This window comes from Manis javanica, chromosome 11, assembly GCF_040802235.1.
Source record: "Manis javanica isolate MJ-LG chromosome 11, MJ_LKY, whole genome shotgun sequence".
NCBI classification, from domain to species: domain Eukaryota; kingdom Metazoa; phylum Chordata; class Mammalia; order Pholidota; family Manidae; genus Manis; species Manis javanica.
Window position 1 is genome coordinate 10837454 of NC_133166.1, and position 16471 is coordinate 10853924.

Here is a 16471-nt window from a genome sequence, read left to right on the forward strand (position 1 = left end):
CTTGCCAATGCTTGTTATTTCCTATTTTTTTGATAGTAGCCATCCAAATGGATATGAGGTGGTATTTCATTGTAGTTTTTATTTTCATTTCCCTAATGCTTAGTGGTGTTGAGTATCTTCTTGTGTACTTATTGGCCATTTGTATATCTTGTTTGGAGAGATGTCTGATCTTGAATAGCCTCTTGAAAGGCCTTGGCCCGTTTTGAATTGGGTTGTTGTTTTTTTGCTGTTGAATTTTAGGAGTTCTCTATATATCCTGGATATCAATGCCTTATCAGAGATATGATTTTCAAATATTTTCACCAAAAGGGTTGCCTTTTTACTCTGTTCATAGTTTATTTTTATGAACAAAATATTTTATTTTCATGAAGCTTAATTTCTCTATTTTTTTCTTTTGTTTCCTCTGCCTGTGGTGTCATAGCCAAGAAATCATTGCCAAATGCAATGTCAGGAAGTTTTGTCCTGTGTTTTCTTCTCAGAGTTTTATAGTTTTAGGTCTTACATTTAGGTTTTTGATCCATTTCAAGTTAATTTTTGTTTGCAGTGTTAGGTAAGGGCTCAGCTGCATTCTTTTGCATATGGATATCCAGTTTTCCCAGGACTGTTTGTTGAAATGACTGTCCTTTTCCCCATCGAATGGTCTTGGCACTCTTGTCAAATATCTTTTGAGCTAGGTAGGCATTTTCAAAGGCTCTCTTTCTTGGTTTTATTTATTAAAAGGAAGTATAGATGAAGCGCTCCACTTCCCATGAATTTCTGGAGCACTTTCTGGAAATTCTGCTTTTCTTTTACTTCTGTGTAAACCTCAAATAAATTTAAGTTTTTATCAGAAGGAAATAAAAACTTATGTTTGAGTCTTGTACTTTTCCCCCCACTATAATGATATTTTTTTCTCCCCCGCTAAATACCAGGCAAATGTTGAAATCAAACCCAAACAAGTAGAAAAGACTTTGTAAAGTCAAGTTCCCTCACTGGAGGGCCAGTTCATGGAAATACATGATACTGCGTTGGGAATTTAGATTCTTTTGAATTTTGTGCTATGGAAGCCTATTCTGTGGGGTTTTATTGCTTGTCCTGTTGTCCTGTAGAGGGAAAATTGCACTTTTGAGTCATCAGAGCATAGGATTGAGGAACTCAGAGCCCTATTCTCTAACAAATTGCATAGCATCATTAATTAAAGATAGCAAAGCATTAACTTCTCATTTTGATGTTTCCAGTTGTACTGGACTTGTTTTTTAGACCACATAGTTATTTTTAATTAAATGTTTTTTGGGCTTCATATTTGCATTGAGGAAGCATACTGGCAATAACAATGTGAAATGCAATTGCTTGCCAGATTCCAGACAGATTCTCCAACCTTTTTTTGGTAATAGGATTTTTTCATTTGTGTAGAACTAAATAATGTGACAGCTGTGAGGCTTTAGCCATGGAAATGCCTATTTATTTGCCTGTTGGAACAATTTCCATGACACAAAGTATTCAGAATATGCCCTGATTTTTAAGGAAAGGTTTATAAAACATTGGTTATGAGATCTATCAGTTTACATCTCATTTTGATAAAATTTGAAGTGGCTGAAACATTTCTCCATGTCTGTTTATTGAAGAAGGTTTATAATTCAAGGTCCCCAAAGATGAAAAAGAAAACTGTTCATCTCTAAAACATAGAATTTGATTAATAACAATTATCAAATTACTTACAAGTATTTATATTTTATAATGAAGAAGGAGATGGAATAAAAGCTCTGAAATTAAGAATCTGGGTGGGGTGGAACAGTTTATTAACAATTTACTTCTATTACTGTTCCTCTCATTAAATCATTTTGATTCTTTGGTTTATTTTTTCCAAAGGGTACTTGTTTAAGGAGGGAAAATATCCTTGTGGTGACTTCAAGGTACTTAAAGTGATGCATTTTGCTGGAGCCCTGTTCAGAGATGGCTTCCATTAAAGGGACTAGAAAATTAAACTATAGGTTAAGAGAGAAATGAACAGCCCTGACTGGGAATAGAACACAGGAAGGCAAAGGACATTTGGCCATTGACTGCCTCCACAGCCCTGGCAGATAGCCAATTGTGAACTGCCCCAGAAGGGTGGGTGTGAGGGAGTTCTTTTAGCAGAGCCCATGGTCCCTAATTTGAAGACCACTCCCCATGAGAGACTGGCTTGGTACCATGGTTTTCCTGGTAAGTAATAGCTTTTTCAGTGACACAAAGGAGTCTAATTTCCCACAGAACAATAAGCTTACCCTAGAGCAGATTATATCCCTCATCTGACATTTGTCATCTGGCTTCCTTTGCCTCTTACTGGGTACATACCCAAATTTTGCACAGAGTAAAAATCTGCCCTATAGAATTCAACAATTACATACGGCATGTAGGCTTAATACAACTAGACTGTCAGCATGTCACAGTTATTAATCCCCTTCTTTTACAGCTTTCCTATTCTTGTAACAGCTGGTAGAATTCCCAAGGAATGAGGTTGAGAGTTATGGGCCTATCTCAATTTCAAGAAGCTATTTGTTGCATGTATTCCATTCTTTATGAGCTCAAAGTTTAGGCATATGACCCCACATGAGTTACTGTCAGCGTCTTGCTAACCACACTTCATCTAGGACTTTGATTTAGGCCAGAGGAGAGGGAATGAAGTGGGGACTCATAAGAGTCTTCAAGTATGTATTTGAAGAGTTATTGTAGGCGTGTTGGAAAACAGCTGTTTGCTGTGTCCACATTGGACAGTGCAAAGGGGAACAGATGGCAGATTAAATGATAAAGGACCGGTCAACATTGGAATAGGAAGGATGTATAGAGTCATCTATCCCAATCTTTAGTCTATAGATGAGGAAACTGAGGCAGAGGCAGGTCCATGGTAAGTCCAGGATCACAGGCAAGCACACAGTGTGGCCACAGGTGTTGAACTGGAGTCTTCTGGCTTGCAGCGTGGTGTTTCCCTGTAATCTACCTCCGATCCTTAAATTTGCAAGTAGTTGCTATTTCATAAATAATTGTTGGACAAGTGGATTATGTTGCTTCTCCCCTTTCTTCCTTGGTAATTATAGAGCTTCAAGGGAAGCTAAATCAAAATCAGGTCCACTCTTCATTTTATAGGATGGAGCAACTGAAGATTAGAAAAGGTAAGTGACTTTGGGGAAGGCAGTACAGCACAGAGAAGACAAGTAATGACTCTATAACTTCTTACTATGCTGATGGTCAGTGATTACAATGGGGCAGGGGGAACTTGATAATATGGGTGAATGCTGAAACCACAATGTTGCTCATGTGAACCTTCATAAGATTGTATATCAGTGATACCTTAATCTAAAAAAAAAGTTAAATGACGTGCCCAAAGTCATTTTGCTAGTTAGGGGTTGTGCTGGGACTAGTCTCATGTCATTCTCTCTTCATCTCACATAGGTTGTACCAAATTAATCCGCCATTTCTGTGGATCACAATGTTTGTATATCAGCAATTTTGTGTGGTTTGAAGGATCAATACTATAGAGTATTTTTTATTTCAATAATAGCAATAATAACCTTGGCCTTCTCTCTAAAACAATCATGTTTATAGTTAGTGTAGCTTACTGTGAAGATCAGGAATACTGGTTCTGAATTAGATGACCCTGGTTTTATATCCTTGGTCTTTCTAAGTTGAAGTTTTCTCATCTATAAAACAGAAAAAAGTATCAGGTACATCACTCTTAAGATTATTTAAGAGCTTAAGTGAGGTGATTCTTCGAAGGGCTTAGTATAGATCCTCACACATAGTAATTACCTGATAACTATATGCTATTATTATTGTATTAGTAAGGAAGAGAATAAAACTCATAAGCTTTAAAAATTTATAATCCTTCTGGACAATACATTGATCTTTTCTGAAACCTATGGGATTTGCTACACCTTCATCGTCTAACATAGGCATATCTTTATATTCTTTCTATTGTAAATGCTTCTGCTGGTGATAGAGAATATGCTTGGAATGATGTTCTATCTATTTTGAAGACTTTTGCTTTGACGAAATAAGCTGTTGTGCCACACAAGATCATTACGGCAGACGTCAAGCAAACACGTGTGAGTATGCAGAATTAATCACAGGCTCCATAAAGGAAGGGGACCTTCTCAGTGACAGTCATGCATGATTCTTCCTCAGTGTTTCACAGAGGCTAGGTGTATTGTCAGGGCTTAAAATGCTGTTGACTGTCCAACTGACTTGAGTTCATACGTCTTTTAATGCACAGTCCTTAGAACCATATCCAGTGTCTGTCCATTCCTGCCTCATGGGTCAGCAAATGGGTGCCACTGCCTGGACTTGGAGACACCCTTGTGTAAAGTATTTCTCAGAGAGTTCCTCATGACCCAGTGACACATCCAGAGCAAATATGTTCTGAGACAGCTGCACACTCAGGGGAAGGGTTATCACCCTCAAGGTAAGAATGGCCTAAGGCACTCCCAGCCCTGAGAAGGAAGCTGGAGACTTACCCTGAAAAACAAATACTTCCCTAGCAGAGAAAATAAACAGAGGCCCTCCCTCCTTCCCCTTTGTAGCACCAGTCTACCTTTCTTAGGGACCAGGAGGCTTTGCGGCGTCTTCCCTTAGCATCTGTGCTGTCTTGGACAGGACCACCGTCCTAACAGCTACCTGGAAATGCCCTTATTATCTTCCACTGAACCGGCCTCTTCCCACTTACTGAATCCTCTATCTCCTTTTACTTTCACTGTATTACTTTTGCCATTGTAAATGGAAGCAGTTTGGTCTTTAGAGAAAGGTACCATGTGAGTAAAAGAGCTCATTTACTGAAAAGATATAAACTTACTAAGAATTGGCCACCATTCTGAACTAGAAAGTGTCTGGAAGTATCTATAGGAGTGTAGAGACATTTATGGAGCATCTCCTCGCCTGTGGCAGTGAGCGGAGCTGTTCATGTACACTATGTCGCATTCACATGGCAACCTTGCAAAAGCAAGTATTATCCCCCATTTCACAAACGGGAAAACTGAGGTTCAGAGAAATTAACTGGCACGAGGCCGCATAGCAAATAATCAGTGCAGCTCTTTGACTAAGGCTGTGTATGTGTTTGTTAGGACAGCAGGCTCGACTGGAGGGGGTCTCTCATCCCGTGGTAGGCCCGTTGCGCAAGAGGGCCCCGCTGGGCAAGTGGGCCCCGCTGTTACTGTCCTCTTGGAGTTGAGAAAACTGGAGCAAAAGCAGTGTCAATTTCCAGTTTATCCAGCTCTACTATGAGGAGTAGGAAATGTATACATTCCTTCATTCACTTGTTCGTTGATTAAAAACGCTTAGTCTTTCTTCTAGGCTTACCATTGTGCTAGGCCCTCAGAGGGCATCAAAAAGGAATATAAGACATGCGCCCTGTCTCAGGAGCTTTGTCCTAGCTAAGGAGATAAGAGTCCTGACATATTCATCCTTAAGATGTGGGAACAGGAATTAGATTGTGTAACAAAAACAATTGGCGCACTGGGAGTTTAGAGGTGGGAGAAACCTGCATAGAAAGTTTTCATGTGCTAACCACACACATATATACATGTCCACATATGTACATACACCCATAGTCTCAAATTGGTGGTGCTGATGGTGGCAGAGGAGAGATATCTTTAAAGATTTTTAAAAAATAAACTTCTATGGGTAATCGCAGAACGTTATGCAGTAATAAGAATAATACAGAGATCTCTGTACCCTTCACCCAGTTTCCCTCAATGGTAAAATCTTGGACAACTACAGTACAGTCATCACCACCAGGATATCAACACCAGTAAACCCAGATTCACATGTCCCTGTGTGTGTGTGCGTGCGCCTGTGCGTCTTTAAGTCCCGTACAGTTGTAGCACTGATACCTGCCGCTGTCATCAGCATACTGATTGGTTCCATCCATGCAAGGATGCCTCCCATTTTTCTTCTGTAATCATATCTGTTTCTCTCTCATCTCCCCCATCTTCCTCCCTAACCCCTGGCAATCACTAATCTGTTCTCCATTTCTATAATTTGGCCATTTCAAGGCTGTCATATAGACTGAACCATCTATACCGTCTTTTGGGGTTGGCCTTTGAACATTCAGCATGATTCCTGGAGATTCTTCCAAGGGGTTCTTCCCTTTTTATTATGTAGTAATATCCCATGGTATGCCTACACCACCGTTTAACTATTCACCTGTTGAAGGGTATCAGGGTTATTTCTAATTTCTGGCGATTGCCAATAAAGCTGAACAGGATGTTTTTCACACTATTTATGTAGCATAGTTGGGTCCAACCTTAGGCAGAGTGTAAAGTGAGAGTAACTATTACTCTGTCCTTGAGGCTATTTTATTTCATTATTTAATACTCATTCAACAAGTACTTTTTGAGCTAGGCATTGTACTGCTTACATTGTACTAAGAAATAAATAAATGAAACTTACCTTGGACTCCTGGACTTTAGTGGTCTACAGCTTACAGCATATATATATATATATATATAGTTCTTTGGAGAAAAACAGACTGAAAGTGGAGGCTGTAGGCCTCATTTAAACTCCTATGGCCTCTGATAGACCTCAAGAATTAAAACTTGGGGGTTTTACTCTCTTCAATTCTCCTAGGCCAATTCAGACTTTCTATAACTTTGCATGATGATTTAAAAAATCTCATTTAAAATCTCAAAAATTAGTCTTGAATTATTTCGGAAAGAAGAATAGAAGAAGTTTCTGTAGAAATTGTTTGAAGGTCTGCTTTTTTTTTAGTAAAAATGGCAGAAAGGACTTTTACTCCTAGGAAGATATTAGACATTTGCCAGATAATGCCTGTTTAAGGGAAGAGGTAAAATCCCACTTTTCCTTCTGTTTTCCATCTCTGAAGAAGGTTTCTGTCCAGCTGCCTTCAAACAAGCTGTGTTGTTTGCTTGAGCCCATACTGAAACTTTGTCCTATCCGCTCTGGTATTTAGTAACTGTCTTTTTGTTTAGAATTACAAAACCCTCTATCCTCAAGTGAGACTGAATCCCACAGAGTTGACCTCATTGGTGTTTTGCCCCCTAGCTTTTAGGAACACTCAAGTACTTTTCACTGTAGCAGTGAAATCATCTAGTTGTGATTGCAATGTGGAGTGGGTGTGAATGTCCCTGGGATTAAATTATTCTTTTCTCATATCCCAGTTCTTCCTTCCCTACCTTGAAGTCTTTTCTGATCGGTTCAAATAAGAAGTAATATCCAAATAAGAAGATATTGCATCAAACACATGCAAATGCTGACATGTTGCAGCAGGCAGAAAGCTGCGGTGTGAATAATCGTGTGATTCCAGGGCTGATAGAAACCAAATCTTGAAACATTTTTTCCTTACCAGCTCTGCAGTACTGTGAGAAGAAATTAAAACCAAAACCCAGATTTAAGATGATGCATTTTGTGGTTCTCCCCTCCCCTCTTTCTCTCTCTCTTTTTTTCCTTCCCTTCCCTTCCTCCCTCTCTCCCTCCCTTCCTTCCTTCTTTCTTTCTCTTTTTTGAGAATGTTGACAGCTGGTGATTTTTATGCTTCTGATGTGCATAAATTTAATAAAGTAACATGTAAAAAAGTTAAGCCCCATGATGATATCATTATTCCCCCTGTATCTCATCCTAGCTAGTAGTGGCATTGGAAAGCCATTATTTTGGGCCTAATATAATTATGGACCCAGAATTTGAAGTGAAAAAACATTGCAGATTAGTTCTCCTTGAGCTCCTTGGTGTTTTCCTCCACTTTTTTATTATTCTCGTATCTAAGAAGAAAAAAAATTCAGTAAGGCAGAGAATATCCTGTTTTTAGATAAGATTTTTTTCTCTTTATTTTACTTATTCCTTTTTTCAACATTCATGAGGTTTACCATATTCTTTTTTCCCCTCTTGGTGGCTTTGGCTTTCTAATGGAAGAATAGGGCAGAAGAAATTTGAGGAGTTCAGTGGTTAAGCAGCTCTTAAAGCCCAAGCTCTATTTTCAGACTATTGTGTTAAACCATCTCTACCATTAAACTTTTACAGAGCTTGGTCTCAATTTATCTGAGTTCATCAAATGCTTTTCCTGGAGGAAATTCTTTCTTTTCTCCTCTGACTGGGTCAGTGTTCTGCCTGGGTTTAAGAAAGATGAGTTTTCAGTTACCTTGTGAAAGTTGATTTCAGGACATTGTCTCAGGTCACACCAGCAAGTGTGCCATAGGATACATGGCTGTCGTGGCTCAATAGCACCCATCGGGCTGCTGGAGGCTCCTCTCCTTGCGCTGCTTGGGGAAGTTCAGTCTGAAGAAATCTGTCAGCAGAATGTGCCAGATTAGACAATGAGCCAGGCCAGAGAGTCCACAAGACAAAGGGGCAGGAAGACCCTACAATGTATAAAGCCACAACCGAGGCCATTTAAAGTATCTCTGTGCTTGTGACACTATTGTCCAAGAGAGGAGGGTGGTGGGGAGGTCAAGGACGCAGATGCTAGAGCCGGACTGCCCAAGGAGAGTCCTGCGCTGCCAATACCAGTCACTTCATCTCTCTAAAGCCTGTTTCCTGTCTGTAAAATGTTTACCACGTCGTGTAGTGAGTAATCCATGCAATAATGATGTTAAGTCCTTAAAATAGTGCCTGTCATATGGTAAGTGATGGAAGACTTTGATATGCTTATTGCTATGATTAACTAATAGCTAATTTCTCCCACTTTGCTATTTACTGTCAAGAATAGGAGGTTTTTAATTGGGTTGTAGAAGATCCCACTCTGTAGAGGAGCTTGAGCACGACTGAAGGAGTGATTACGATAATTGCACCTGCAAGGTTGGGCTGGTGTTATTCCGGGCTTTGAGTGAAATGAGACATGCATGCATGAGTTATGGGGCCAGGTCCATTGTAGCCAAATTCTTCTGTAGCCTGAGTTTTGCTCTTTCATCAATATGAATCTGTGTATTTTATTGCTGGCAAGGACCTACAAGAAAGACCATCTTCTTTACAACCTTCATTTTGCAAATGAGGAGAACCCCAGAAAGTCAGATGATTTGCCCAACATCACAAAGCTAGGGAGTGACTGAGCTGAATATCGACCTTGCCTAATTCCTAGGGCATTCTGTTCTTTCTCCTTATACACAGGTTTTCCATAATCACCGTGCCCCTCTGCAGGGTAAGGCACCTAATGAATTTCTCTCACAGAGCACATTCTTAGGAGGTATTTATTGATAAATTTTCACTGATTAAAAATTTATAAATTGAATGTTTATCTTCTTCTGAAATCAAAGTTATGGATAAGATCATTTTTTGCCGTAATATTTTCAACATTCTATGACAGCTTAACTATTTGTTTAAGATTTACCTCTGGTGGAAGAAAAAAGAATAATGAGATTTTATGAGTGAGTGTTGCCTGACCTATATGTTTCTAATTTTGGAAGTGAAAACTTGAAATTCTATGATCTTGGTTTGTGGAAAGTATTTAGCATCTGTGATACACATATATCCGTATGTAACATAGTATTTAAGAAGGCAAACATGTAGTTATTCCACTTCTTTGAGCCCAGTTCCTCTTCCGTATGATAGCGATACTTTCCCTACAGCGTTGGGCTGAGGATCTGGTGCGATAGCTTCTGTAAGTTTTCTGAAGCAGCGGATCCTCGTAGAAACAACAGCAATAGCAATATCTTTGCAGATAATCCTTACTACCCTCCTCCCAATAAATAACTACATCTGAACCAAAATCAGCCTTTTTAGCACATTCTTTTATGGGGGAATGATTTTACCCATAACTTGGGCAGCAGAATCCTGGTTTTATAGTCACTTAGCAACCACCCTGCCTGGCTTTCTGTACAGAGCAATAGGGTGAGGAGTCCTCAGGATTTCATAAATCGGTTGCAAATGCTCTTCTGTATTTAGAACATGTATATTCTATATTTTAAATGGGTAGAGTGTCTGTGTATCTTCCCTGTTCCTCCTCGCTAAGCTTAGTCTTTCTTAGGCCCTTGTTCAAGGACACGTCTTCAGGTCCCTACTGTGGATGGCTATGGAAGGCTTGGCTGACTTCTGGTGAGCTCCTCAAGATGCCGGGAAAGCTGAAAAGATGCTGGAACTGGTTTTGCTCTCTTACTTGGTAGCTCTGGGTCTCTTTGGTCATTGTATTGCTCTACATATAGTACTGGGTTCAGAAGAGATGGAAGAGAAGGTTTAAATTCCCTTTGGCATGCGTCACTTTCAGCTCAAGTCCAACCTCCAAAACCCCTTCCTGGACACCGCCATCAGACCATCATTTCTTCCATGCCACCCCTACCACTTACCAGTTATTTGCGGTTGAGGATGAGGAAGGATTGCTTAAGCTCAGCAGACTTATGTTGTGTGAATTATACCTGTAAATCTCATCTCAGAACTCTTGATGAATCAGTTATTGTTTGAAATGTTACCTGTTAAAAAAAAAAATTGGAATCAGAATTCTGGAAAGTTGACTAAAGTCTCAGTAGTAAGAAGTAAGATCTATTATTCTGCTAGGAGTAAATCTTATCATTCTTGTCACCTAATTTCCCTTCCTATGACTTTGTGACTTAATTTGAATCTCACTCCTCTTTGTCTGAGGTCTTCCCTCTTAAGGACTTCAGCCTGATTCCACAGTCTCCCCAATTCCCATTTTTTTTGGCTTAAATCCCATTTCATCTGATGTACAGAGCCTGGGGCTCCCTTGTTAAGCCCTTCAGTAATTTTGAGGCTCTATCATCACCTTGAAATCTTTCCCAGCCACTCTCCTCTTCTTCCTGCCCACCTCTGGAGCAGGTTGCTCATTAATTACATTCTTGAGCCTTGATAGTAATGAATGCAGTCTGGGAAGGTAGGCTTGCTGTACAAGCATGTGATTAGTCACACCCACAGAGAATACCTAATACCTGACTGAGAAGGCCATTTCATTCAGGGAGTTGCAAGAATGGTCAAGAGTGCCAAGGTCAGGGACTTGCTCCCGAGCTCAGTGGGCATAGACCGCATGCCCCTAATGCCATGTGGTAGCTGGAGAATGTCCATTTCTTAAATGAAAAGTCAGTGTGCTTCCATGTGTGTGTATAAACATAGACATCCTTTTGTTTTTCTGCTCCCCACCCTTTCTAAAATAGTGCTTTGCTGTCCTCTGCACTGAATTCGGTGAGCGTAGGGTGTGACATGTCCACCTCCTAGCCCGTGTTCAAAGCTGAACTCATCTCACCTCTTCCCAGTTCTTGCCCCATCTCTTCCCTTCCCCTGTCTCACACCACTGATGCTGAAATACACGCCTTCTGTAGTCCTTGTCCTCCTGTGCAAATGTGTTCCCTTTCCAGCTCTGATGCTTCACAGCTGTGTGACCTTGCTGAGCCTCAGTTTTCATATCAATAAAAAAGGGGGATTATGATGATACATATTCCTACCTGCCTGCCTTCCCTCCCAAGATTGTTGTCAGGAGTGCATATGCTAGAGAATAGTGCCAACACCCAACATTGTACAAGTGGGAATAATTATTATTGCTGTAAGCCTGAATCTCTGACTATAGGAACCAGGTCTACAGCTTAATGGCTGTATCCATCATACTTAGCCCCGTCCCCAACAGGGGGCATTCTCAGTGAGGGAGGAAGGAGGAGGGGACAGAAATAAGGGAAGGAGAATGTTCGCCAGTTTTTATATTGTATTTTTCTAGTTATCATTCTTTCCTTCAATATAGCTCTATCTCATGAAAAATGTTCAGTTTCTAAAAAGGTGTTTGTGTGGGCAACAGATGACTTTTCTCTTCTCCGATAGTCGTTCTATGTATCTCTTTCCCCCTCAGCTAGCATGGTGGTGGTGGTGGTGGAATTCATTCTGGTCATTTGCTTTCATGCCCATGAGAAAATATTATATAATTGGAAGATGTCTGAGAGATGAGAGGCCAAATGCCTCATTTAAAGCTGAGGTCACCTTGAGAGGTGCCCAACGGTTGTAGTTACCTGCGAGGTAACCCAAGGGTCTCAGTCATTTAGTGGCAGAGCAAGGACTGGGGCCTGGTCTTCGGCTGCTTTTTCCAGGCAGGGCACAGGCTGATGCTGATTAACGCAGTGGTGCCGATCATTTTTGCCTGCCTTTGGAGGGCATTTGAAGGATTGGTGGCCACTCTCAAGCTCTTTCTCAGTCAGTGCAAGGATATTGTTGTTCATGAGGGTTTAGGAGAAATAGACTGGCTGATGCTGCAACCTCAGACTCCTTGCCTACTTTCCACACTTCAGGAGTTTGTTTATATGCTGGAAAGTTGGGATCGTGTAAGTAGTGAAAATCCCTTTGTGACCAGTTGCATCACATGTCAAGATTAACAGCATTCTGTGTGCCAAGCTCAGTGCTTGGTGGTGTGCAGGGGTTTGAGGGAAACCCCGCTCCTCCTTGCATCTTCAGGTTCCTTCTCAGGGCACCTGTGTAGCTGGCCCTTCCTTCCACCTTCACCACAGCTTTTCCTGGTATGTCTGACAGCACTTTGGAGCTTGGCAAACTTGGGTTCAAACCCCAACTCTGTGACTTAGAGGCAACACGGGTTTAGGCAAATCCTTAACCTCCATGACTTGAGTTTGCTCACCTGTAAAGCACAGGTGACACCACCTGCTTTGCTTGTTTGCCTGTGGGGCAGAGATGACATGTATAAAGATGGAAGAAGGTACTGGAAAAAGGTAAAATGTCTGGAGTTCTTCTCCAGTTTGTCCATCAAGTACAAGGCCTATCATTTAATCATACTAATTAACTTGGTTTTTAAAAATTTTCTATAATAATGCATATACCTTTTAATGTTTTTAGACATTAACAAGGCATTTTTTTTTCTACATAAGATCCCACTCTTTCTTGCTGCTTTTCATCTGATTTTCCAGGGCTTGGTTGACAATTTTCAGGAAGCTTAGTGTATAATTTATCCCTTTTGGAGATTTTCCTTCTTGGTTAAAAAAAAATCCCAAACCCATCATTTAACACTGATAATCATTTCTAAATTTGAATGTCCTTTAAAAAACTGTGGTTCAGTTGGTTTAAAGAGAGATTTCTCAGGGACAAATGCAATGTATATTTTCAACTCCTCAAAGATTATGTCACCATCCCAAACAGCTATATATATATTTTCCTAATAAGGCAAAGGTTTGGAAATAATTTACTTTCTTGGTTTTTGAATAGAGAAAACTTTACTTTAAAAAATCCATTTCTGGCCTTTTGGTAAAACACTGTGAAAGGCATGTGGCACTTTGGTGGAATTTGGTACAGTATGGGCAAACATCAAGTGGCAGGCACTAGGTCTCTGAGTAGTGGGAATACAGAGGAGATGAATGTGGCATCTGTACCTTCAAGGAGCTGGGAGGCTTGTAAGGGAGACAGGTAACTAAACAGGCAGTTGCTGTGTAGTGCAGAGTCCTGTGAGACCACAGAGAAGACTAACCCAACTTGTGAGGAAGGAGCTGACACCTGGACTGGGACTTGAAAGGTGAGTAGGAGTTTAAGAGCTGGGAAAGGGCATTGTAGGCAGAGGGAGCTGCATGTTCTCAAAGCACCGAAGTGTCAGAGGTAAATTTAAAGAGCATTATGCTGTGGTGTAGAGGGGAATGGGGAGAAAGGCAGGGGGTGGATCTGGAGTGGCCCATGTAATACCGAGGGGTTTGGATTTTATCCTCAAGGCAATGAGGAGCTGTTGACTGTACCCCTCGGGGAGTCTTGCCCCAGAAGACCTTAGAGGTCGGCATGTAGCACTTCATTTTGTGGATTTGGAAGCTGAGACAAGGAAGGGGAAATGACTTGCTCGTGGACACACAGGTAGTTAGGGGCTGATAGTATACATCTTTATCCAGACCCTGTGGTGCCTGGGAGTGGGGCGGGGTGGGGGGGCCTTCACAATGAAATCTCAGTGTTGACCTCGTGAAGGCAGATTCTCATAGGAACATTTGGCCAAGAATTTATCATGGGGACCGCATGGTTTGGAATAATGACCCCAGCATGCCTTTTTGCATATTATGGCCTTTAAAGGAAAAGCCATCACTAACTAGAAATGCTCTTTGGCTATTTTTAGGCTGTGTGGTAGGGGGAATTAGTGGAATTCCTAAGGTCAGCTCCAGCTGTTTTTCTCCAGAAGACGAGCTGAATTTTTCATGAGATTTGCTCATTAGGGTTTTTGCCCTTCTGTGAGGCATTGTACTGAGACCGAGTCAGCCTGTTCTGGGAAATAAGTAAGGGACTACCGTTTGGGAAAGCTAAACTGGGCTGGAGGTGTGGCCGCCCTTTTTAGTGTGAGTTGCTAATTATGTTAAGTGTTGTTTTAGATGCGGTTAGGCATTTCCCAGACCTTCTCAGTTCTAGTGAAGGTCCTTCTGTATCACAATGACTTCCCTGAAGGATGGCTACATTTTGAAGATTCACGGATGTCATATATGCAGAGTCTGGCATGATGCCTGGGCAGACTTGGTATCAACTAATAACATGGTAGTTACATTGAAGAACACCTTCCATTTAGGAATGTCACCTCAAAGCACTTTACAGATATCAAAGCAAATTTCCTTAGGACTCCTAAGAGGGGAGCTTGCCTGTGGTTCTTTCGCATTTACAGCTGTAGCACTCCTCTCTGTAACTCTGGTCTTCTAGAATGCCCGAAGTGCCCTTCCACTTACCCAGTTTTATGGGTGTCTGTTTGGAGCTCATGGTGCATTAAAGGTGAATGGATAATATGATTCTATAGCATTTTGCAGTTAACATAACGTCATGTATGGTCTCATGGGCCCCCTGTAGTGATGCAGCCAAGGAGATGGGTAGTAGTCTCGATTTTTTAAATGGGGAAACTGAGACTCACGAAAGTACTATGTTTGTGGTCACCAAGCTAGGAAAGGGCTGACTAGGTTTCAAACCAGATCTTACGACTTTAGATCTCAAGGACATTCCCTTCACAATGCTGCCAACTAGATAGAGAAATAGATGGCCAAGTTTCATGTCCAGCGTATAAGTGGTTAAGGAATGCCTTTAAAGGAAGGTAATTCTATTGCTTACTCAACTGAGGAATGAAGGACACTCTCCAGAATGGAGTTTCTAAACATGATGGAGTAGGAAAAGTGAACCTTGTCCCGCTAGCTCTGGAACAACAGCTATTTTCTGAGCTAGAATTCAGTTACATTAAAAGAACATGTAACTCATGCTAATGAAAAGAGTACTCATTTATGATCTTCAGTTGGGAGGATAGTAGTTTAGCAGCTTTAACCAAGACAAGTGGGTCTTGCAGTTTCCATTTTAAGAATTCCATTTAACACTGATAATCAAAAAGAGAACCAGTGGACTTCTTCCCTTCCCTTCATCTGAAATGGAGAAAATGAGGCCATCCTTACTATACACGGAACAGGAGGCCTGGAAAAGTGTTCCTAATACTTCAATGACTTATTTTAATAATTAAAAAAATTATTTTCACTACTACATGAAAAGTACTATATGGCTACAAAAATGAAGTGAATATATGTCCTGCCCTTAAGAGGTCTAGAAGTGGGAATTTGATATGTATATAAGCCACTTCAATGTTTATGTAATTATTAAATACTTATTGTGTTCTGCACATATACATGAACTTTAATCTTTTCAACAACCCAGTAAGATAAGTATCATGCCCATTTTACAGATGAGAAGCCTGAGGTTCAGAGAAGCTAAGTAACTTGCACAAGGGGGTCACATTGTATCCAGATCTACCTGACTCTAGAGCCTGTGCTCTTTCCTACTTCACATGAGAGATGTACAGATACACGCTCTGAGGCTTCAGTGAAAGAAGTGATTATCACCAGCTTATGAAAGGGACATTTGTGAGGGTAAAGAGGGCTGCAGGAACAGCTTCACAGAGGGGGTGTCATTTGGGTTGGGTCTTGAGTGATGGATGAGGTTATGAGGTTTGGATGTGTGCAGATACAAAGGAAAGACATTGTAGGTGGAGGGAACAGCAAGAACAAAGGTCTGACAATGCTGGTGTGGAGGTGATAATAAGGAGCAGTTTGGCTGGAATTTATGGTGTAGAAAAGGGCCCATGGGAAATGATGTTGGATAGGGAGCTTGAAATGAGGAAGACGTCAATACTAGGAATTTGGACTTGGCATCAGGGAAGAGCTAGGGAAGGTTTTAAATGGAGGTATGGCATACTCAAAGTGGGGCTTTGAAATATGAATCTAGCTGGACTGTGTATGGTATACAGGTGAGGGAGAACCAGGAAGGAAGGAAGCCGTCTAAATAAGTCACAGAAAGCAGAGAAAGGGTTGAACTGGAGGAAGATTGCAGAGGTTCAGTCATCTGAACATGGCAGCTGATTGGCTATAGGGTCAGGAGAGGAAAGGGTCCACCTCTGTGTTGCTTATGAGGATGTATTCAGTCAACAGAGTTCTAGGCAGCAAGCTGGGGATTCAGAGATGAACAAGGTACATTGTCCACAGACTACGTATTAGTATCCTATTACCTCTACAACAAGTTACCACAAACTTAGTGCATTGAAACAACACAAATTTATTATCTTATCATGGGGGTCAGAAGTCTGAGATGGGCCTTA

General features: G+C 41.0%; 1 protein-coding gene across 15 annotated transcripts in view; it reads left to right on the forward strand.

Moving 5' to 3' along the window:
* SYTL2 (synaptotagmin like 2) overlaps positions 1 to 16471 on the forward strand; it is a 98142-nt gene that overhangs the window by 15626 nt on the left and 66045 nt on the right. The gene's annotated exons all lie outside the window — the stretch shown is intronic.